Source organism: Oncorhynchus tshawytscha, linkage group LG19, assembly GCF_018296145.1.
Source record: "Oncorhynchus tshawytscha isolate Ot180627B linkage group LG19, Otsh_v2.0, whole genome shotgun sequence".
Taxonomy (NCBI): Eukaryota; Metazoa; Chordata; class Actinopteri; order Salmoniformes; family Salmonidae; genus Oncorhynchus; species Oncorhynchus tshawytscha.
In genome coordinates, this window is record NC_056447.1 from 34,932,207 (window position 1) to 34,943,790 (window position 11,584).

An 11,584-nucleotide genomic window follows, 5' to 3' on the forward strand; every position below is an offset into this window, starting at 1 on the left:
CCTAATGTTAGGCATTGATGGCACTTTGTTCATTGTTGTTAAACTAGCTAACGTTAGCGGGCTGGCTCGTTAGCTAATGTTACGTGACGTGTGTACAACACCCATTGAATATGGCCCGGTGTCAGTAAACGTCTGCAAAAAAAGCATAATGAAATTGTTGCCAGCAGGGCTGGTTTGGCTGTTTTCATGTTGTCCAGATGTAAACAAATCATCGACCAGAGCATCAAGTGTGTGTTCCGAGAGTGCTCTGAGATGGGTGGGGCTAAAGCTTAAGAAGGTGTGAACGATGCTGCATGTGTGTAGACAAAGAAAAGCTCTTCACTAGATACCAAAACATTCAAAGGCGATTTTCTCAAAAGTTGGTTTAAAAGTCGATTGATCAACTTTCAAAGCAGAATTACTTTCCCATTGTTCCTCAAATGCAGTGTATGATATACCATTTTGTAGCTCTGAGTCTCTACCGTTATCCAATATAAAACACACCATTTCACATTTTGCTACATAACACTGAATCCAGGTGGTGAGTCACAAATGGGATGTTTCATTTTAGGACATTCAGAGTGTATGTCACTGTTCTTCATATAATTTTTCACACAGGGAGCCTTTCCTTTGCCGGAGGGGCCTTTGGGACGGTATATCCACTTATCCAGGCACCACTACACCACTGATTAAGCCAGTGGCTCAGATGGAACTATCCAACCAGTATATACATTAGATCTCCTTTAAATGTTAATAGTTAGTTCCTCTGCAAACCAAATACAATTCAATATGACTTTTGAATACAGTAAATAGCCTAAAGATAAGGCTATATTATAAACTAATGTAACAGTATTTATTTTACTTTGAAATGAGTAACACATCCCTGAACACATTTTGATGTTATTGTAATAATACATGTCTTCTTAAGCAATCACGGAAAGTGTGCCTGTTCAAAATAGCATTCAAATGTCACAGGTCTGTGGAGATCTTCACAACTGCAATATAATTACAAACTGCATTGACCACTTGCACTTAAATCATCTCAATTGTAAGTTGGTTGTGCCATTAGATGAAGCGCAGTGATTACACATTAAATTGTTGTATTAATAAACATTAACTGTATCTATGGTTGTATTCCCATTTGACATTTCTTATGCTTTTAAATGGTTGTGATATCACATTTAGGTGACAGCTAAACCAAAGATCAGACATTGATTTTCCATTGGAATTTGGATGTACTTTTAGATGGTTGAAAGCATCGTGAAAACACATTGGGGATTTAACAAACTTTTAGATTTTATTTTTGAGTGGGTGAAAATAGGTTGGAATCTCATTTATCAATGTATCAACCAAATATTACACAATTCTCCACGTTGAAATGGCATGGTGTGCCCACTGGGTTTCATCTTCTCTCCTCAGTCATTGTGGTGGTAAAAGTACATTAGGGTCGCGTTTAAAAAAAATCTTTATCTCAGCATCTACTTGTGTCAGTGTGACAGGGACATCAGATGAGCCGTTGTGACTGAGACTTTCATGCTTTCAGCGCCATCCATCTCTAAGTTGTCTATCGCTGCCTGCCACATGGGCGGCCTGATTTCACATCCTCCACCTCTCTTTCTCTCTTGCTCTCTCTCATTCACTGTTCTTGCAGATTCCGTTTAAATTTAGCATGACAATGCTTCCTGAACTTTGAAAAACAATAAATGAAAGAAGCATTGATCAGCTCTGATCTTATAGCGCTTTTGTGTGGAAAAAACTTCTGGATTGTATCTACACATTATATACAACTCTCTCTTTCTCCTCTCTTACTTTCTCCGCTCCTCTTTACCTCTCCCTCTTTTCTTTTCTTACCTCACATCAGATGTGAGCTATCTGACTTTGATAGCGCATTAGAATATCCTGCTCCAAAGCGTTGAGGGCGGCAGGGAGTGGGTGAGTGATGGTGGGAGCAGGCCCACTACCCCCACTGAGTCCAGTGATTGTTCAAAGCAAAGTCCAAAAACGGGCAACTTGCCCTGACAGCCTGGGGGGGCTCTTCCTCCTTTCATCCAAATATGTACAGTATGTGATATTTCTAAGATATGAAATAGTCATATGGCGTCTTTCAGAGAATGTACTTTTCTCTGATCTGTCTTGCTTCCATCTGGTATGCTGAGAAATTAATAAAAGAAATCATCAGGAATCACACCAATGTGTTTTCTTAAAAATATTGTACCTGGTTCAAAAACCTTGTTCTAAAATTATTATTCTTATGATATCACAGAAATCAGACCACATAGCTTTTGCAATAGCCCCTGCAATCTGCTGTATTTGTAGTTTTTAACTGGCTTTGGAGTTTATCAAATTCTATTGATTCTTTGAGAAGTATTATTTTGAAAGGGCACATTTTATAGAAATTGTTTCCACCACACTGCCAGATATCATAAAAGTCAAGCATTACTATTTCAGAGGGTAATTTGGGAAAACAAAATGAGTGTATTTTACCTGCCACAAGCAACACCATGGTGAAGAGGAAGGACTGCTACAGTGCATTCGGAAAGTATTCAGAGCCCTTCCCTTTTTCCACATTTTGTTACTTTACAGCATTATTCTAAATGGAGGAAAGGTGGACTCAAGTCAAGTTGTAGAAGCATGTCAAGGATGATCATGATATACCTGATCTCAATTTCTAGTTTCATAGCAGAGTCTGAACACTTAAGTAAATACGTTTTTCTGTTTTAGTTTTTTTTTACAAATTTGCAAAGAAATCGCTTTGACATTATAAGGTATTGTGTGTAGATTGATGAGCAAAAACAACAACAATTTAATCCATTTTAGAATAAGGCTGTAATGTAACAAAATGTGGAAAAGTCAAGTGGTCTGAATACTTTCCGAATGCACTGTGAGTAAATACAATGCCTGGCTTTCCACATTTCAGTTTATACTCTGAAATATGCTATGTTTCAATCATCTCGCAAAGTGCTTGGTCCTGGCGTATGCAAATAATGTTGTTAATCATTTGATTTAAGTCTTCCATCATCAGGCCTCCTGAATGGCGCAGCACTCTAAGGCATTGAAGTACAATACTAGAAGCGTTACTACAGACCTGGGTTCATTCCTGGGCTGTGCCAGGATAGGGGAGGGTTTGGGAATTCTATAGGACGGCACACAATTGGCCAGCGTCATCCAGGATAGGGGAGGGTTTGGCAGGTTTGTGGTGGGCCAGGTGCCTGCAGGCTGACCCTGGTCGGTAGTCCTCCAACACATTGGTGTGGCTGGCTTCCGGGCTGGCGGGTGTTAAGCAGCGCGGTTAGGTGGGCCATGTTTCAAAGGACACATGACTTCACCTCTCCTGAGCCTGTTGGGGAGTTGCAGCGATGAGACAAGAATGAGAAAAAGGGTGTAAAATACAACAACAAAAAAGTATTCCATCATCACTTGGAGGAGGCATTTTTCTATTTCAGAAAAAAATATACTTTCAATGTAGAGTAGCTATTACAGAGCAAATATTACCAGGCATTAAAATAGCTATTTAAAATTATTCATAATGTAAGACAATCTGTAAAAATAAAATAAAGTGGACAACTTTTTAAGAAATGTACACAGTGTAACAATTCATCCATGTGCCTATATTATTTGACCTTCATCTAAAACAAGCAGAAATCCATTTGCCTTCTCTGCAATAATTAATGGTTGGGGGTACAAACACGAAGAAAAAAATGCACAAAATAAATTAAACATAATGTGTCAACAATACTGTTTTTACATTGGAGGCCCATTTTGATTAAAATGTCATCGCCTCTGTTCATTTCTGGTGATATTTTTGTTGAACTTAACACACTTCACTTTTCTGTCCATAAAATGTGAATTACCATCCAACACTTCACAGGTAGTCCTTGTACATTCACACACACCACACACGTAGACTGGGCTCTTACTGTGAAGCCATCCAGAATATTATCTCTGTGGCAAGAAGCTGAGCGGCAGCAGAGGGCATTTATGTGAAATAATGAGTAATGTACACTATATGACAAAAAAAAGGACACCAGCTCTTCGAACATCTAATTCCAAAATCATGTGCATTAATATGGAGTTGGTCCCCTGTTGCTGCTATAACCGCCTCCACTCTTCTGGAAGGCTTTGCACTAGATGTTGGTACATTCCTGCGATGACTTGCTTCCATTCAGCATCAAGAGCATTAGTGAGGTCGGGCATTGATGTTGGGCGATTAGATCTGGCTCTCAGTCGGTGTTCCAAATAATTCCAAAGGTTTTCGATGGGGTTGAGGTCAGGGCTCTGTGCAGGCCAGTTAATCTTAAGCCGACCCCCTACTTTTTCGAACATTCTGTTAAAAATCGCGCAACATTTTGGCGTCCTGCTACTCATGCCAGGAATATAGTATATGCATATGATTAGTATGTGTGGATAGAAAACACTCAGACGTTTCTAAAACTGTTTAAATCACGGCTGTGACTATAACAGAACGTCTGTTTCATCGAAAAGCGCAGGAAAATCTGATCACTGGAGATGGAAAAAAATATCCATGCGCCACTTCAACCCATTGTTAAAAGTGAACCGTATTAAATGAGGCCGAGGTTGCAGTACCTACAGCTTCCACAGGATGTATAGAGTCTTCTCATTTGATTCTGATTTGATTCTTGGTAGATCCGACCAAAGGGAACCGATTCCCTCCGACCACCAACTTGATGCATCGGCTCTGTGTTTTTCCTGACATTTTTTCCAGACGACCAGCTATCGAATTTACATCGCCTCCTGATGATTTTTATAGCTTATTAACGTGTAGTAATACCTAAAGTTGCATTAGAAAGGTATTTCGAAGTGTTTTGTGAAAGTTTATCGTCGACTTTTTAACTTTTAAAAAATGACGTTACGTTATGAAACGCTATTTTTTTCCGTTTATCACACAGTTTTCATAGATCGATATCTAGGCTATATATGGACCGATTTAATCAAAAAAGACCCAGTATTGATTATGGGACATCAAGGAGTGCCAAGAAAGAAGATGGTCAAAGGTAATGAATGTTTTATATTTTATTGTGCGGTTTGTGTAGCGCCGACTATGCTAATTCTTTTGTTTACATCCCCTACGGGTCTTTTGGGGTGTTACATGCTATCAGATAATAGCTTCTCATGCTTTCGCCGAAAAGCATTTTAAAAATCTGACTAGGTGCCTGGATTCACAACGAGTGTAGCTTTAATTCAATACCAAGCATGTGTATTTTAATGAACGTTTGCGTTTTAACTAATACTATTAGCGTTTAGCGTAGCGCATTTGCATTTCCAGAGCTCTAGTTGGGACGTCTGCGTCTCAAGTAGGATTAAGAGGTTAAGTTCTTCCACACCGATCTCTACAACCCGATTGTGACTCAAATACCATGGCATCCGTGACAGAAAGGGAGAAGCGTCCATCCATGTATATGGGTAAAATAGTCTAGCTAGCATCCTTTACAGATATTACATGTTTCTAATTTTGTCAAAGTCATTTTAATTTCAAGTTAAAGAGCATTGTTAGGCTGGCTTGCTCTCTAGCTAACGTTAGGTGTATGATCTGTGTAGTAATATTATTTGTATCTCAGAGCCATTTGCATTTCTACTTATAGCCTAATGTTAGCTAGTAAACATTGAACCTTGTTGGTTAGCTACCTGCAGATTAATGCAGGGTAGTAACATTATGAATTGGGTTTATGGTTCATTGTTTAGCTAGCTAGCTAGCTAGCTACATGTCTAAACAAAAGACTCCAATATGCAAGTAACCACTTCAATAGAATGTTGCTGATGTCACTAAGACAACTGTCGATAGACGTAGCTGGTAAATTCGCTCTGGCTATCTATTCTGATTTCAGAGCACTCTCGTCTGAGTGCAACAGTGCGTAGAATAACTGACGAATTTACAAACATCCATTGAATATGGCCAGTGTCAGTAAATGTCGGTAAAAAAAAATACATAATCAAATTGCAGCACAGTTGCAATCACCAATGCTCTGGATAACACAAAAACAGCCTAACCCGCTCTGCTAAGGCGAGAACAATTGTCAGAGTGAGCTTTTCTTGTGTATGGAAGTAGCCAGCCAATGTTAGCCAGTTAGCTTGGGGGCTTGACTGCTGTTGTAAGGTCAGAACGCTCAGATCAACCCTATTTCCCAGCCAGAGCGTCCAGTGTGCGCTCTGAATGCTCCGAGAGTGAAACGCTCTGAATTTACAAATGGACAATCTCACAATGCTCTGAGTATACGAATGCCAAGAGTGCATTCTGAGCGCACTCCGGCAATCGAGATTGAACTTACGAATACACCCGTAGTATAAACCAGTCTCTATTCTTGTAATCTTTGGTTGTTTAGGACATGGCTACACATGTGAATCCTTAAATAGATGGATTGGACGAAGGTTTAAGAGGGTGTGAATGCTGATGAATTTGTGTAGGCAAAGAAGAGCTCTCCAGTAGGTTTACCAAAACACTCAAGGGTCATTTTCTCAGAAGTGAGGTTGCAAGTTTATCAAAATGTCTTTCCCATTGTTCCTCAACTGTAGTGTATGATAAACCAATTTCTAGCCCTGAGTCTCTCCTTTATTCAATGTGAAAAACACCATTTCAAATGTTGCTACATAAAACCGAATCGAGCCAGGTTGATCACAGGAAAAGGAAGGCCGAACAGGCCCCCATTAACATTGGCGGGACTGGAGTGGAGTGGGTGGATACTTTCAAGTTCCTTGTGTCCACATCACCTACAAACTATCATGGTCCAAACACACCAAGAAAGCTGTGAAGAGGGCACAACAACACCTTTGCCCCCTCAGGAGACTGAAAAGATTTTGCATGGGTCCCTAGATCCTCAAAGTTCTACAGCTGCACCATCGATAGCATCCTGACCGGTTGCATCCTGCCTGTTATGGCAACTGACCGGAAGGCACTACAGAGGGTAGTACGTCCGGTCCAGTACATCACTGGGGCCAAGATTCCTGACATCCAGGACCTATATACTAGGCGGTGTCATAGGAAGGCCCAAAATATAGTCAGCTGAAATAGCCGACTCCATTAATTTGAAGGGGTGCCCACATACTTTTGTACAGTATACCGACACACCTACTCATTCCAGGGATGATGGCCTGTCATTTCTCTTTGCTTATTTGAGCTGTTATTCCCATAATATGGACTTCATCTTTTTCCGAAATAGGACTATCTTCTTCATACCACCCCTACCTTGTCACAACACAAGTGATGGCTCAAACACATTAAGAAGGAAAGAAACTCTTAACAAGCCACATCTGAAATTAACTTTTAACAAGCCACATCTGTTAATTGAAATGCATTCCAGGTGACTACCTCATGAAGCTGGTTGAGAGAATGCCAATAGTGTGCAAAGCTGTCATCAAGGCAAAGGGTGACTAATTTGAAGAATCTGAAATCTAAAATATATTTTTTATTTGTTTAACACTTCTTTGGGTACTACATTATTCCATTTGTGTTATTTCATAGTTTTGATTTCTTCACTATTATTCTACAATGTAGAAAATAGTAAAAAATAAAGAATGATTAGGTGTGTCCAAACTTTTGACTGATACTGTATATAGTATATAATAATATATGAGTCTGCTCAGGAATTTCGGGGTTCACAGCCCACAGAGAAAGTCATCCTCCAGAACCAAGCTTGGGGATTTTACAACACCCAGCCTTTGATGGAATTACATGTATAGCAAATCCAGTAAAACAATGGAGCTTTAGAAAGGATGAGCAAGCCCACAACAAACACCCACACTTTGACCCACTCTAAAAACTAGACCAGCATCACAGGTCTTCAATCAGTAACACCAAATTCCCCCCCCAAATGGTCTTGAGCGGAAGCCAAATGTGTTTTATCGACACAAGAAAACACAAATCGTGCAAGAAAACACAAGTAGAAAAACTGTCAATATGACCATCTATCCTTTTATTAGGTCACAATTAAACCAAAACAACGAATGTTGTTTTGTTTGGATAAAGAAAGCAAAGCAAGTCAGCAATGAATCACTCTCTAACCCCAGCTCCTAGGATCACTGTGAATAAGACACTTAAATCTGCTTTTATGACAAGGAGATAGGCAAGTGAAGTGAATTAACGGGTCAAACAATGTTCATTATATTACTGTAGGGAATTCCATCTCCAAACCCGATTCACGGACAGACAGAAAGACCCAAGTCTCTGTGACATGCAAAACCGGATATCTAATACCACTGCCCCAGATAATTACTTTCCAATTACTGGGTTCTCCATTGTTGAGCACAATCAAGCAAGAGCATTAGTTTATGTGTGGGGAAAAAAACAAGCATTTCCATTTAAGAAGTGTCCAATGACAGGATAAATGAGAGAGCACTTGAGGAAAGCTGATGAGAATGCAGGCAGAGTCCTGGAGAGGAAATAGTGGCTTGGACAAATGGCTATGACAGATGTGGTACGGGAACTCTCCTTCGGATTGACACAGGTAAGTGGCGCTGCAGAGAACAGGGCAGTTGTGTCAATTAGCAGGCATGGAGGAGCAGCGTCTATCTGTAGGCAGCTCATTAACACCAGGGTCAGTCTCATCACAGCTCCAAGCTGTCCTCATTCTCACAATACCAGCAGGGACGGAGAGGGAACAGGGAATGTAGGGATAGTGGAATCTATGCACATGTGTATACACAAAATACTTTAGATCTCTCTCTACCAGTACTATGACCCAGACACACACACACACACACACACATATAGAAACACATGCTTAAATGGCTCATTCCCAAAAAGGTGTTTGTAAATGCAGAGCAGGTGGCAGGTGCTCGTTCAAATGAATATTGCAATTGTGTTTATGCTAAAACTGTTTTGTGAATGATTGCGCATGGTTCCAAGGGGCTCAGAATCAGTAGCAAACAAATTAAGCCTATAGCATTTATAATCCAGTCCAATGAGTCAAGCACATTGCAAGTGGAAGGATTTCAGCTAGAGCTGATTTATACTTTACTATGGAAGCAGGTGTTGCAGTAGTAGATGAAAAATGCTTGCCTGAAAAATATTGTAAGACACCTAATAGATTGAGCTCGGGGTGACAAAGATGAGAAATCTCTCTCTTTCTCTCCCTCCCTCCTTCTCTCCCTATCCGTCTATTTTCTGTTATCTGTCTATTTTCTGTTCTCAGATATCAGACCGATTACATTCTATTTTAATTAGATATAGAATATGAACCTGTAATGACATATCTTAACACACAAACTGCTAAGCTACTCATGAAGATGAAGGCATAACTGCCGAAAAACATTAGCCATCCTGGCCGAAAAGAAGACGTCTTTTTGTCCTTTAAAAAAAAACTTTTTGGAGTGTTGCCGTTTCCCAATGTTTCTTGATCTTGGGATTTCCTTTGAAGTCATTGTCATATATGGCAGAGCACCCAGCTATTAAAGCGAGATAGCGCACCTGTTACCCATTCCACAGCTAAGCTACTCAGTTTGACGTTCACCACATGTTTCCTGGTTAGAACTGGGTCAATTTAGAGCCTTCTCAGAATAAGAATACTGTGGAGTTTCACATTCTCACCAGGTGTGGATCGAACAGCCCTGACCTCTGCCCTTCCCTGGTGCTGAATGCTGAGGGTTAACTGACCGTGTCCAATATGTCAAACACAATGCAGCCTGAAACCGAGACGTTCACTAATCAGGTATCTGGTGAGTGAGGAGTTAATTGGACCTGCTTTTTATGGTCGATGCACAGGCAGGAAGAACCTCTTTTTATCAGTGATTGGTTGGAGCCTGAGGGCCCTCATCAGCTCCCCTATTCATCTCCTCTGACACCATGGCCCCAGCTGTCTCGTCCCTATTATTGGAGGGTACTGACGGGGAATATCTAACACCTCTAGCTCCCAGACGCTCCGGCATGGGGACTGCCACCGCTCTGGCCTCAGCTTGGTCTCTTAACTCTACTGTCAAGATCTAAAAGACAAAAAGACTATGGTTGCTGTTCCCACGGGGAACAATGGACACAACTCAATTTGCTCTCCAGGTGACAGACAGAGTTTCAAACCTTCTGAGAGTTACCTGCCAGCCCTCTTTGCTCTCACTGCTCTCATTCGCTCCATTCTCTCTCTGTCTCCCCACTCTCCTTCTCTCTCTGTGTCTCTCTCTCTCCTTGTCTCTTGCACTCTTTTTATTCCTGTCGTGAATACCGTCTCTCTCTCCTCTCTGGAAAGTTGTATCCACAGTCCTTCCCCTCCCTGTCTCTGTTTTATTGACAGTAAATATGTGAGAGCCTAAAACGGAAGTCGGTGCCGCAGACAGAATCAATTCCCCTCTTCTCCTCATTTTGTTAGGCCTCCTTAAGGTCGACATTAGGCAGAGCATTAGGTAGAGCTTCTCTCACATTAAAAGCGTGGAGCATTGGGGTGCTGACAGGGTGATGTGGAGCTGCACAGTGATGTATTCCTACTGGCCAATCCATCTCTCTGACTACTTACAGGTTAAACCCTAGTCTTATTGGACTTGCATTATCCCCTAGTGCAAGTCATGGCAATGTGCTTGACTCATTGGACTGGATTATAAATGCTATAGGCTTAATTTGTTTGCTATTATGCTGTGCCAAGTGAATTATATTGTTATATGCAGTGGCTACTGAAGTAGGTGGCTTGGTTTTGTCTCTGGGCCAAAACAGCAATGTAAAAATGCAAAAAAATCTATAATGCAATATAGAGTAAAACATGCTCACACACAGGCACGCACGCACCCGCACACACACACACACACACACACTACCATACAAGCAGAGTTCGGCCTTTGCCATTTTAAAATTGGTCCTTAGTAGTAGCAGCCTTGCCCTTTCGAACAGCCTCACTGAATTGATATTATGTGATGAAAATACTCTCATACTTTGAGTGAAAAAAAATACAGTTTTCTGTGACCCCTTGTATTACTCATATTTTCTATGGGTTTTCCATTAATACTTCTCTTCTACAATATAATTGAAAATGTTCTCTCCTCAGTGCCCATTGTGTAGCATAACAAGAGAAAAGTAATATGGTTCATCCACTGCAAGGCAAGAAAAGGTTAGACTTCAGGACTATTGAGGAACATTTAGGTTTCAATCATTTAGAAGGTATGACCTTTGGAGAAGGGGCCTAATCAGTCTGGACTCCCTCAGTGCCTGTGGAGCCTGTCTCTTAACTACTGTCAGAAAACTTAGGTCAGAGCACATCTCTCTCCTCTCTCTCATCCAGGGGCACAACTTTCATTGGGGACGGGGGGGAGGACATGTCCTCCCCCCAAAATTGTGAAATTGCAATCCCCAGTTTTAGAATTGGAATATGATACAAGACACGGCACCAGTGTGCTTTAAAACCATGCAGATGCCTCTGAGCGGTCGGATTAGCTGCTTGGAGTGTTTATCCGACTGGATTTAGGATCGGGCGGACACCACAGAGCGGGCTGACAGGCTGTGTGAAGGCAAAGCTTCTAGAAGGCTGGGTGGACCTGCACGGGAGAGTTGAGCATAGTGTGTACGTGCTGCGCTTCCTTGTAAAAGGAAGCAAAACAGAACATGGCTACTCTTTAGTTGACTGATGTAGCTGGCAAGGTAACTGCTGAATAACTTAACAGAAAAAAACGAAACTAGCTT